Source organism: Mobula birostris, chromosome 7, assembly GCF_030028105.1.
Source record: "Mobula birostris isolate sMobBir1 chromosome 7, sMobBir1.hap1, whole genome shotgun sequence".
Classification (NCBI taxonomy): domain Eukaryota; kingdom Metazoa; phylum Chordata; class Chondrichthyes; order Myliobatiformes; family Myliobatidae; genus Mobula; species Mobula birostris.
Genome location: NC_092376.1, coordinates 74,002,273 through 74,014,512, shown reverse-complemented (window position 1 = coordinate 74,014,512; position 12,240 = coordinate 74,002,273). Strand labels below are relative to the sequence as shown.

Genomic DNA, 12,240 nt, shown 5'->3' with positions numbered 1-12,240 from the left:
ATATTCTAGACCTCTTGAAATGAATGCTGACATTGCATAAGCCCACCTAACCACCGACTCAACCTGCAAGTTAACTTTCAGGGTGTTCTGCACAAGGGCTCCCAAGTCCCTTTGCAGCTCAGATTTTTGGAGTTTCTCCCCATTTAGAAAATAGTCTGCACATTTATTTCTTCTACCAAAGTGCATGAACATGCATTTCCAACATTGTATTCCAACCTTCTTGTCCATTCTCCTCATCTGTCTAAATCCTTCTGCAGCTTACCTGTTTCCTCAACACTACCTGCTCCTCCACCAAACTTGGCAACAAAGTCATCTATTCCATCATCTAAATCATTGATATACAGCATAAAAAGAGGCGGTCCTAACACCGACCCCTGCGGAACACCACTAGTCACTGGCAGCTAACCAGAAAAAGATTCTTTTATTCCGACTCACTGCCTCCTACCAATCAGCCAATGCTCTAACCATGCCAGTAACTTTCCTGTAATACCATGGGCTCTTAACTTGGCAAGTAACTTCATGTGTGGCACCTTGTCAAAGGCTTTCTGAAAGTTCATATATACAGCATCCACTGCATCCCCTTTCTCCATCCTACATGTAATCTCCTCAAAGAATTCCAACAGGTTTGTCAGGCAAGATTTTCCCTTAAGGAAACTATCCTGACTTTGTCCTATCTTGTCCTCCGTAACCTCATCTTTAACAATTAGCTCCAACATCTTCCCAACCACGGAGGTCAGGCTAACTGGTCTATAAATCCTTTCTGCTGCCTTCCTCCTTTCTTAAAGAGTGGAGTATCATTTGCATTTTTCCAGTCCTCTGGCAGCATGCCAGAGATCAACAATTTTTGAAAGATCATTGCCAATGCCACCACAATCTCTAACGCTACATCTTTCAGAACACTACGGTGCAGTTCCTCTAGCCCAGGTGACTTATGTACCCTTAGGTCTTTCAGCTTTTTGAGCACCTTCTCCCTTGTAATAGTAACTGCACTCACTTCTTTTCCCTCACACCCTTCAACTTCTGGCACACTGCTGGTGTCTTCCACAGTGAAGACTGATGCAAAATACTCATTTAGTTCATCTGCCATCTCTTAGTACCCCGTTTTTATTTTTCCTGCCTCATTTTTTTGTAGTCCTATGTCGACTCTCATCTCTCTTTTATTTTTTATATACTTGAAAAAACTTTTACTATCTTCTTTGATATTGTTTGCTAGCTTGCTTTCATATTTCATCTTTTCTTTCCTAATGATTCTTTTAGTTGCTCTCTGTAGGTTGTTAAAAGCTTCCCAGTCCTCTGCTTACCACAAATTTTGCTTTGGCCTCTCTTTTGCTCTTACATTTGCTTTGACTTCCCTTGTCAGCCATGGTTGTACCATTTTGTCATTTGAGTATTTCTTTGTTTTTGGAATACATCTATCCTGCACCTTCATCATTTTTCCCAGAAACTTTCACCATTGTTGCTCTGCTGTCATCCCTGCCAGCATCTCCTTCCAATGTACTTTGGCCAACTCCTCCCTCATACTACTGTAATTTCCTTTACACCACTGAAATACTGCTATGTCAGACTTTACTTTCACTCTATTCAATTTCAAGTTGAACTCAGTCGTGTTGTGATCACTGCCTCCAAACGGTACTTTTACCTTAAGCTCCCTAATCACCTCCGGTTCATTACCTAACACCCAATCCAGTCCAGCTGATCCCGTAGTAGTCGCAATGACAAACTGCTCTATAAAGCCATCTTGTAGGTATTCAACAAACTTACTCTCTTGAGATCCATTACCAACCAGATTTTCCGAATTCACCTGCAAGTTGAAATCTGCTATGACTATCATAACATTGTCCTTTTGACGCACCTTTTCTACTTCCCATTGATGGTCCACGTCTGTTGGGAGGCCTGTATATAACTACCATCAGGGTCCTTTTACCCTTGCAGTTTCTTAACTCAACCCACAAGGATTCAGCATCTTCCGATCCTATGTCATGACTTTCTAATGATTTGATGCCTTTCTTTATCAACAGAGCCACTGCACCCCCTCTGCCTACCCTCCTATTCCTCTGATGGAACGTGTAACCTTGGACATTTCAGCTCCCAACGACAACCATCCTTCAGCCACAGTTCAGTGATGGTCACAACATCATACCTGACAATCTGTAATAGTGCAACAAGATCATCCACCTTATATTAATCCAATATGTGACAGATGTCATTTCGAGATTGCTTCTTTAACCCACATGTTTTGGTCATGTCCCTTGTTGGAGAAATATTGGAAAGATATTTCTGATATTATTTCAACGGTCCTAAATATAGACTTACAACCTCATCCAATTACTGCTATCTTTGGACTACCGATGATAGACTTAAATAATTTAACCTCTTCATCACGAAGGATGATTGCATTTCTTACTTTAATGGCTAGAAGGTCCATTTTGTTGAATTGGAAAGAGATTAACCCTCCTAAGGTATTTCATTGGTTTTCACAAACTATGGTGTGTTTGAATTTGGAGAAAATTAGAAGTGCAGTTTATGACCCTTCCATTAAATTTGAAAAAACTTGGAGGCCATTCATTCAGCATTTTCATTTGATGTAATTTGATCATTTCCAAACTTGTTTTATCTCTCTGTACTGTTGTTGGAGGGGAATGGAGTCATCGACACTATGGTTTTCTTCTTTTCCATTTTTAAGTTGTTAGTTTTGCCCAAGTCTTCTAGTTTAGTTGATTAATTTTGTTTTTCTTTGGGGATGGGTTTTTTTTTGGTTTTGTTTTTTTTTTCTTTTTCATGATTTTTTTCAGTTTTTTTTTATTTGTATTATCCGTTGTCAGTTCTACATGATTGGGAGCTTTGTTAACTTACACTGTTTGATTTTACAATTACTTTTTTTAAGTGTAACAATATATCTCCTACTATTTGTATTATTGCTATGTTTTGTTTCTATATTTCGAAATTAATAAAAAGATTGAAAAAGAAAGAAAGATCATCCACCTTATTTCTTACACTCCCTACATTGATATAACACTTTGAGTGCTGCATTTGCTACCCTTTTTGATTCTGCATCCCCAATGCATTGATACTCACCCTGCTGGCTGCAACTTTGTCCTACAATCTGCCTGTCTTTCCTAACAGTCCAACTGCACGCTTTTTTACCATCCGTCCTATCCTGAGTCCCTTCACTCCACTTCCCACCCCCCTGCCAAATTAGCTTAAATTCGTCTTGGAGAAGGAGAGGTGATCTCACAGAAATGTAACATTCTGAGGGGACTTGACAACATGGATGTTGAGGTGATTCTTCTCATAGCATAATCCAGAATGAGAGGGAATGATTTCAGAATAAAGTTCACCGTTTAAATGAGGGGTGAGAAAGGGTTTATTTGGAGACTAATATGAATCTTTAGAATTCTCTGCCACACAGAATGGTTGAAACTATAATGCTGTGTATATTTAAGGTCATCATTGGTATAATTTTGTTCCAAAGAGAAGGCAGGGATTGTGGAGAAAAGGAAAGAAAGGAAAGTTGAGGCATGAGGATTAGCCATGATTTTGCTGAATGGCAGAGTTGGCTCAAGTAGCCTACTCCACCTCCTCTTTCTTTCTGCTTTTATTTTAGATTATTAGTACCTGCATTGTTTTGCTCTTGAATATTTCTTGTTCAATACTCAATGCATTCAGTTATTGGAAGCATTTAATCATTGATACTGGTGATTGACAGGGTTTTTCTGAGAAGGTGGCGTGGGCCAGCCATCTTGAGCAGCTGCAGCCCATGCAGAGACGACATTATCCCAGTGCTTTTGGAGTGGAAGTGGTTTCTGGCAGCAGATCACATGTCTGTGATGTGAATTTTCATACTGCCACCAATCCTGTTCAGCAGAGAGGCAATGCTGATGGGAATGCATTCTTGGGAGCAGGTTTCCATTACATTTTCAATACTCAAAACTAAAAAGATGAGTTATTGTATTACATGTAGCACCACAACAGGTTCTGAGGATATGTTGCTGTTCATGCCCAGAGAGTTAATATCATTCTATCTATCTGTCTAGCTATTTATTTATTGGTTTGTTTGTTTGTTGATTGAGATACAGCACGGAGTAGGCCCTTCCTGCCCTTTGGGCCCTGCAGCCCAGCAATTGCCCAATCCCCCAATTTTTAATCCTTGCTTAATCACAAGGCAATTTACAATGACTTACTAACTCACCAGCCAGCATGTCTTCGGACTGTGGGAAGAAACCGGGGCACCTGGAGGAAACCCAGACGGTCATGGGGAAAACGTACAAACTCCTTACAGACAGTGGCAAGAATTGAACCCACGTGGCCTGTACTGTAAAACGTTGTGCTCACCACTATGCTATTGGTTACAAAGCTTCATTGTTCTGATATTTCATGTGGTCCTTCAAGCTGTTGTTTGATATGGAGGTTTAATAAATAAAATCAGTCCTTCCGCATGATTGAAGTGTAGACTAAGGGATAAAGCAGTGAGTCCTGTGAATTTAATGTTGTATCATTACACAAACTCTGTCAAGGCCAGTAAATCTCAGATTGTAAAGAAAGTGTGAGTCAGAAAGTTCCTATTATTTGTTGGAAAATGATATTTCAGCAGTTCTCTGAACTATTTATAGACTTCTGCTGGGAATCGAATATGGAAGGAAAAACAATTTTGAACATGTTAAGTACATTTGCTAACCTTGTTACTCCACTGAAAAATGAAACCTGATTTTATTCCTAGAGTTTCTGGCTTTTCTGATTCTGATACTCTGTGTGTGTGTGTGTGTGTGTGTGTGTGTGTGTGTGTGTGTACGCGCACACTAGATACATTGTGCAACACAGTCTGGTCTTCAGTCCTCTTGGACTTCCTTGGCATTGGACCAAGAACATCCTCTGTCAGGTACATATGGTGAAGTCCAACCACATTAATGGAATTTATACTCAGGCATGCCCTAGTCTTCAGAGCAGATACGGAAGCAAGTCAACCATGCCTAAGAATTAGACTCCTGCTTCTCACCATCTCGGTCAAAGTGACCTAAAGAAAATTTCATTGTAGTGATCTCAGACCTTGGGGATTAAATAATGATCCAGCCAACTATAATACCTTCTAATGTTTGTTTTATTTGCATTGTGCAGTAATGCTTTATGACATTGTTACATGAGCTCAAACATTGTATGGTGGAGGTTTACTGGACAGAATAGCTGTCAGTAATTCTCTGCCTTGTTAATACATTGTGCAATTAAGTTACTCAAGTTAGTATCATGATGTAGTGAATATGATCTCCAGAATAGCGCTGAACTGTACTTAGGACATATGTACACTGAAAGTAGAAATAGAAAGTATTGAAAATACTCAGAAGATCAGGTAGCACCTATAGTGAGAGAAACAGAGCAAATGTTTCAAGTTTATTCCTTTTTCTCAGGAATCATAGGAATGGTGATATATTTACGGGGAATCTGAGGGGGTACTTCTCAACTCATTGGGTGGTGCAGGTGTGGAACGAACTGCCAGCAGAGGTAGTGGAGGTTGGTTCAACTGTAACTTTTGAAAGAGATTTAGAAAAGCAGAAAACCTGCAAAGGCTGTCGATCACCCGACTGTGATTCAAGTTTAGTCAGGAATTGCCACTTTGCACTTGAGGTGGCCTTTCGGTGGCCATAATTGGACCTCCTGTACTTTTGCAGGTCATCCTGTCTTAAACATCACTGCTGTAGCTCTCAGCAGATTTCAGAGGATGTGCCTGGTGATGGCACATTGGTTAAAAGTGGAATAAATTGCAGAGGATAATCTGGTGATATAGAAGGTGAGGATAAAGACAATCCTGTCTTTGGGAAGAGAGACCTAGACCAGAAGTGCAGGAAATGGAACAAGCATGGTTCACAGCCCCTCAGCTTCGTTGGAGGGGAAACATTTGAGGTAATCTCAGAGGCACTGCTGAGGAAATTGCCAGCGCCAGAAGGGAAGGGATAAACTGAAGAAACTTGGCAAATGGAATGGAGTCAAGGCATGAGAAAGAGTTACAGCATAATTCTGAGGGTCTATGGACTTACAAAAGAGGTTTTTGTTCTTTCGCTCCTCTGTTTTCATTCTACACATTACCCATCACGTGTATCCATTAATCAGCTTTGTCACACTCTTGGAGTTAACAACTTATTGCAGACATCCCCTTGGTTCTCCCCACTCCTCCCCTCCCCCTAGATTTTCCCAACTCTGAATAAAGGTCTTCAGCCTGAAACATTACCACTGTTTCTCTCCTTGTATATCCAATGAGTATGCCCTTTGGTCATCTTACCTGAGTGGCAGCACAGACTGTAGGAGGATGGCAGGGTCTGGGGTGGCGGTAGAGGATGGAATGGAGTACAGGAAATGGCTGCAGATATGGAAAATGTTGTTGGGGGTAAGTTATTCTTAGAGGGTCAAGGAAAAGTTTGTTATTTTACTTAACATGCAGACAGTTTGGTTCAATGTTTTGGTTCTCAGACGCTATGGTGGTTGAAGATCAGGAGGATCATGTTGGCCTGCAAAAGGAATATGACTTGACCAGAAGTGGTTTCAAGCACAGTTTACCCCAGAGCAAATCAATTTTCAGCCACGTAGCCCTGAAAAATAAAAAAAACAGCTTTCCTGTCTGATTTCTGGGCACACGTGTTGATTCCTTACATCAAAAAAAAGCCTGAGAAGTTGCTTGAAAGAATGATTTAATGAACATTGAAATTTTATATTCTCCGGCAGGAACTGCAACATTTTAAAACTGGAACAACTGTGGGCTGACTGGCTCTAGACAAAGTTGGTGTTCCGGTTAAACATTTTTTTCAGAAGCAGAAACAAATGGCCCCTTGTTTCAGACTATTGATAGTGATGCTGAACTCTGTTGCTTTTTATCTTTGCATGCTACAATTAACATTTTGACTGGTTCTTGAGTATGATCTCTCCTATAATGGATGGTATCAACACCTGTGCTACTCATGAATTATTTTTCCCTTGATACAACTGGTAGTTATCATAAAAGGGCTTAAAGCTGGTAAGTTCTTTTAACACCTATTCTTGTGTAAACAACATACACAAAAGTTTGCTTAGCTCATGAAGGGGCTCACAAAACCAACAGCCTAGAAATATGGCCATTTAGGCAAGGTGTCAGAAGTGGGCTGATAAGTCAAGACAAAGTTCAAAGTTCAGAGTTCAAAATAAAATTAATCAGAATCATCTGTTAAGGAATAAGCTGTTTTCAATGGGTGTTTTGTTTTAAATACTGTGCTTATTAACTTCCTTTACAACAGTCCGATATTCTTGTATAAAAATGCAAAATCAAAATACTGTTGCGAACGAAGAAAATGCTCAGTAAGCATCCATTGAAAGCATAAACAGACCTAATATTTCAGGCACTGTTCTTGTGAAGTTCAAGTTTACTTTTTCCCATACTGAGAGAAGTAAGTGCCAATCACTAAAATACACTATTAGGGAGCCGGTAGAAGCAAATACATAACAGCGTGTAGGAGGCAGTTAGACATGTGAACATATAAAGGGAAACAGAGCCTCACAGTTCAAAAGTTCAAAGTAAAATTTATAGTCAAAGCACATACACGGGGCCACATACAACCCTGGGGTTCTTTTTCCTGCGGGCATACTCAGCAAATCTATAGAATAGTAACTGTAAACAGGATCAAAGAAAGAGCAGGAGCATAGAACAAAACAAACTATTGAAATGCAAATATAAATAAATAGCAATAAATAACGACAGCATGAAATAACAAGATAAAAAGTCCTTAAAGTGAGATCATTGTGTTGTGGGAACATCTCAATAGATGAGTGTAGTTATTCTCTTTTGTTCAAGAGCCTGATGCTTGAGGGGTAGTAACTGTTTTTGAACCTGATGGTGCAAGTTCTGAGACACTTGTACCTTCTATCTGATGGCAGCAGCAAGAAAAGAACATGGCCTGGGTGGTGAGGATCTTTGATGATGGATGCTGCTCCTACGACAGCATTTCATGGTTGGGATGGCTACCTTTTGTAAGATTTTACATTCAAAGTTATTGGTGTTCCCATAGCAGGCCATTTTACAGCTGTCAATACACTTTCCACTACTCAGCTATTGAAGTTTGCCAAGGTTTTTGATGACTTGTGAACCTCTGCAGACTCCTGAGGAAGTAGAGGTGCTGTCTTGCTTTCTTTGCAATTATGTTTATATGAGGGTTCAAGACAGATCATCTGAGATAGTGACAACCAGGAATTTAAAGTTACCAACCCTCTCCTCCTCTGATCCTCCGAAGAATGCTAGCGCATGGACCTCTGGTTTCCCTCTCCTGAAGTGTCCTGAAGCAAGGAATCATTGACCTCAGAAAAGGACTGAAAAAGTAAAGCAAATAAATCAAGTTGTCTTATAAACTTATTTTAAGTTGTCCTATAAAATATTTTTAAATTGACTAAACTTTTATTTTAGTTAAAGAAGCAATAAACACCGAACAACACAGTGAATAGAATACTGGAGTTCCATAGCACTGAAGATTTTAGTAAATCCTGCTGTGCTGAATTGGTGAACTTAGCTGTGTGGAAAATACAGAAATTGACTCAAGGGATGTTGAGAGGGACCTACAATCAGACCACCTCTGCTCCAGTAAAACCAATGGCATAACTGACAACAGCTGCATTTAACTGAGAAAGGTTTAACCTTGGCACCCCGAAGTGCAACAAACAATACAAAATAAATACACATCGATATAAGATATTCAGAAGGAGTGACCAAGAGTGTGATCAAGCCAGACTGATTGATGAAGGCCCTTACAAAAGAGAGGTGGAAATGTGGGAATTCTAGATTGTGAGCTTCAGAATTAATGCACAGGTAGCAGTGCTGGTATGAGGGTGGGCTTTGGTGGTATGAAGAAAAGAATTTATGAAAGGAAAATTCTCAATTTGACAAACCTTCTGCAATTTTATTGAAATAATAACAAATTGGGAAATGTTTATCTACTAAGCAAAATGGGTAACCTTGGCAACCAGTAATTGAAAGCAACCATGCAGGTAGAGAAAGCAAATGGTCAGTTGGTCTTCATTGCAAGAGAGGTTTTGGGTACAAGAGTGTGATTGTCTTACTGCATTTAAACTGGTTGGAGCACGCCCAGTAAACTACACGAAGTGTCGATTTTTTTTTTACCTAAGACAGGATATGTTTGACATAGGCAGAGCAGTGAAGGTTCACCAGACTGGCAGAACTCTTTCATGACAAGAGCTGAGGTTTGAGAATTTAGAAGATTTACAGGAGATCTCATTGACATGGCTTGACAGGCTGGATGCAGAGAGGGTGTTTACCCTGTCTCGGAGCACGACAACAAGGATCATAGTGTCAGGATATGAGGTGAGGTAGTTGGGATTGAGATGAGGGGAAATTGCTTCACGATGAGACAACTGTGGCAGCCAAGTTGACGAGTGTACTTAAGAAAGAGACAGATAGATACATCAAGTGGGGAGGGTGCAGGAATATGGTAATGAGACAGAGGATCAGCCATAGAAAATCATTTGACAGGCCACTTGGCTGAGGGTGTTGTACCAGACTTCACGTCCACCTCCTTTGCATAATCTGTATCCCTCCATTCTTTCATATTTATGGGCCTATCTAAAAACATTTTAAACTCCACCAAGATGTCTGCTTTTACTGCTACCCCTGTTAACCCATTTCAGGCACATATTACTTACTGCATTAAAAAAAAGTTGCCTTCACATCACCTTTAAATCCCCAACCCCCACCTAACCTTAAAAGGATGCCCTCTGGTCTTTGATATTTCTACTGCAAGGAAAAGATTGCGACTGTCTACCTATCTAATTTTTTTTAAAAAAACCTCCATCAGACCTCCCCTTAGATTCTGATGTTCTGGGGAAAATGACGAAACTTATCTAACCTGTTCTTAAGGCTCCAAGTGGTATTCTAGTAAATCTTCTGCAGCTTCTCCACAGTCTTCCAACACAAAGTTTTATACAGCATCCTTACACTTAACACCATTGAAGGCAAGCACGCCATATACCTTCTTCACAACCATATTCACCCAAAAATGCAAATGAGAAGTTGTAATAGTGGAATAAATTCTTTCTGAAGTTTTTTTTATTTTAATACTGCTCTCCAATAAAGAAAAAAAGTAAGCAGTGATACTATCAAACCAATGCTACCAATGCTTTTAAAAGCAACCTGAGGATATGAATCTACTGCCACGATGAGGCCACACTCGGGTTGGAGGAACAACACCTTGTATTCCATCTGGGTAGCTTCCAGCCTGATGGCATGAACGTCTATGTCTCAAACTTCCAGTAAATGCCCCCCTCACCTTCTCCTTCATCAGTCCCCATTATTGTTTCCCTCTCACACCTTCTCTTTTTACCTGCCTATCAGATTCCCTCTTCTCTAGCCCTTTATCTCTTTCACCAATCAAATACCAGCACTTTACTTCACCCCTCTCCCTCTCCCAGTTTCACCTATCACCTGTCATTTTATACTTCTTCCTCCTGTCCCCCCTCCAACCTTCTTATTCTGACTTCTTCCAACTTCCCCTCCAGTCCTGATGAAGGGTCTTGGCCCAAAATGTCGACTGTTTATTCCCGTCCGTAGATGCTGCCTAACCTTCTGAGTTCCTCCAGCACATTGTGCTGTATTGCTGTAGATTTCCAGCATCTGCAATAGGTCTTGTGTCTATGATATACTGGGCTTTAGTAATCAAGGAGGCTGAAACCTAATGTAAGGGAAGGGAACGTCGACTCAAACCATGAGAGGCCTGCGTCGGGCACTTTCATGCCTTACCAGGTGCAGATTGAAGTCTGTGTGGGGTGCCATTCCTCGCACAGACTAGAGCAATGTGTGATTAAGTGCCTTGCTCAAGGGCACAAAGACGCTGCCACAGCTGAGGTTCGACCTAGCAACCTCGAGGTAACTTGACGAACACCTTAACCACTTGGCCACGTGCCCAAATCAGGGTGTGAGGAAGTCAAAACAATCAACAATGCAAGTTAATAGGATTTAAGTGCCCACTAAGGAACAATTAAATTACCAAACAGGTGAGAATGAAATTTTGGACGGCGGAGGGTAACTGCCATAGACGTAAGGGAGCAGCCCTTGAAACAGTTGTTCAGAATTTCAGGGTGAGGTTATGAGATCTGGATGATGAGCTAAGCTGCTCACTTGCACCCATTCTGACCATGATCCAGATTGCCATCTACAACATGAGTGTCATCACTGAGTAAATGGCAGCTAAAAATCACATCTAGGTCCAAATGAAAGCCATTAAACTTTGATACTGAAATGTGAATGAGGTTACTGCGTCAAGTCACCTTGATAGTGCAGAAAGCCTGACACTTAAAATTTCATCAGGCACAGTTGAAACAGGGTCTATCTGGGAGCCTTCAATAAATCAGTAAGATTAATTGACACTTTAGTCTATAATTAAGGATATATCCACCATGAACACACTTAGATCAGCTTAGCATTCTTACAGTGTGCTCTGGTAAATTTTCTGTAATACTGTATTTCATAAAATCATGTCAAGCAAAGGAAGCTATTCAATCCAATGTTCCTGTTCCATATTAACTCTTCAACAAAACCTTGTGTGAGGCATTAACAGACTCAAGCAGTGAGAAGATCATTAATGAGACAATGGATATTCCTTAACTCTTGGGAGAATTAGAACCCCTTGCCCAATCTGCAGCACTGACTCAACTCCCAGTGAAACACAGCTCCGTCAACTGTATCTGTGAACTGCAGGACCTCAGGAAGGGGAGCTCATGGAGGTACTCCTAGTTATAACATCAGAAGGGGGATGTTGCACATGCACCTGTTAACATCAGTGGTGCTGAGGATGAACAGATTGAGAGCTTCAAGTTCCTAGTAGGAGCAACCGCTTTTGGCAGACCTAGCAAGGCACTGTGGAGCACTTAGAGCGTGACGAGGCACCAAGGATAATCATGGTCATCCACTCCGTCTCCAGCTGTATGCAGTGACTGTCTTGCCACTGGATACAGAAGCTCTCGGATGAGTGAGTGAAGTTGATGCTGCACATCTCTTCCTCACTTTAAATTAAGTCTTTGTGCAAGTCACTCTTGTCATCCATCCTTCCCATCCCAAACTAATCTAACTCCTGTGGCGAAAGGGTAGTGACAATGCAACAGGTTTGGGTGCACTGGCAGCTGTAGCCGCAAACCTGCACACTGGCGGCTCAGGCCATAGGGTCGTTACCGATGGACATGGAGCAGCAGTGGCCTTCGGCAGCCACCCAAGCAACTGATCAGCCC

General features: G+C 41.0%; 1 protein-coding gene across 1 annotated transcript in view; it reads left to right on the top strand.

The window, feature by feature from the left end:
• Positions 1–12,240, top strand: part of maml2 (mastermind like transcriptional coactivator 2) — a 360,164-nt gene that overhangs the window by 135,090 nt on the left and 212,834 nt on the right. The window lies entirely within an intron of this gene.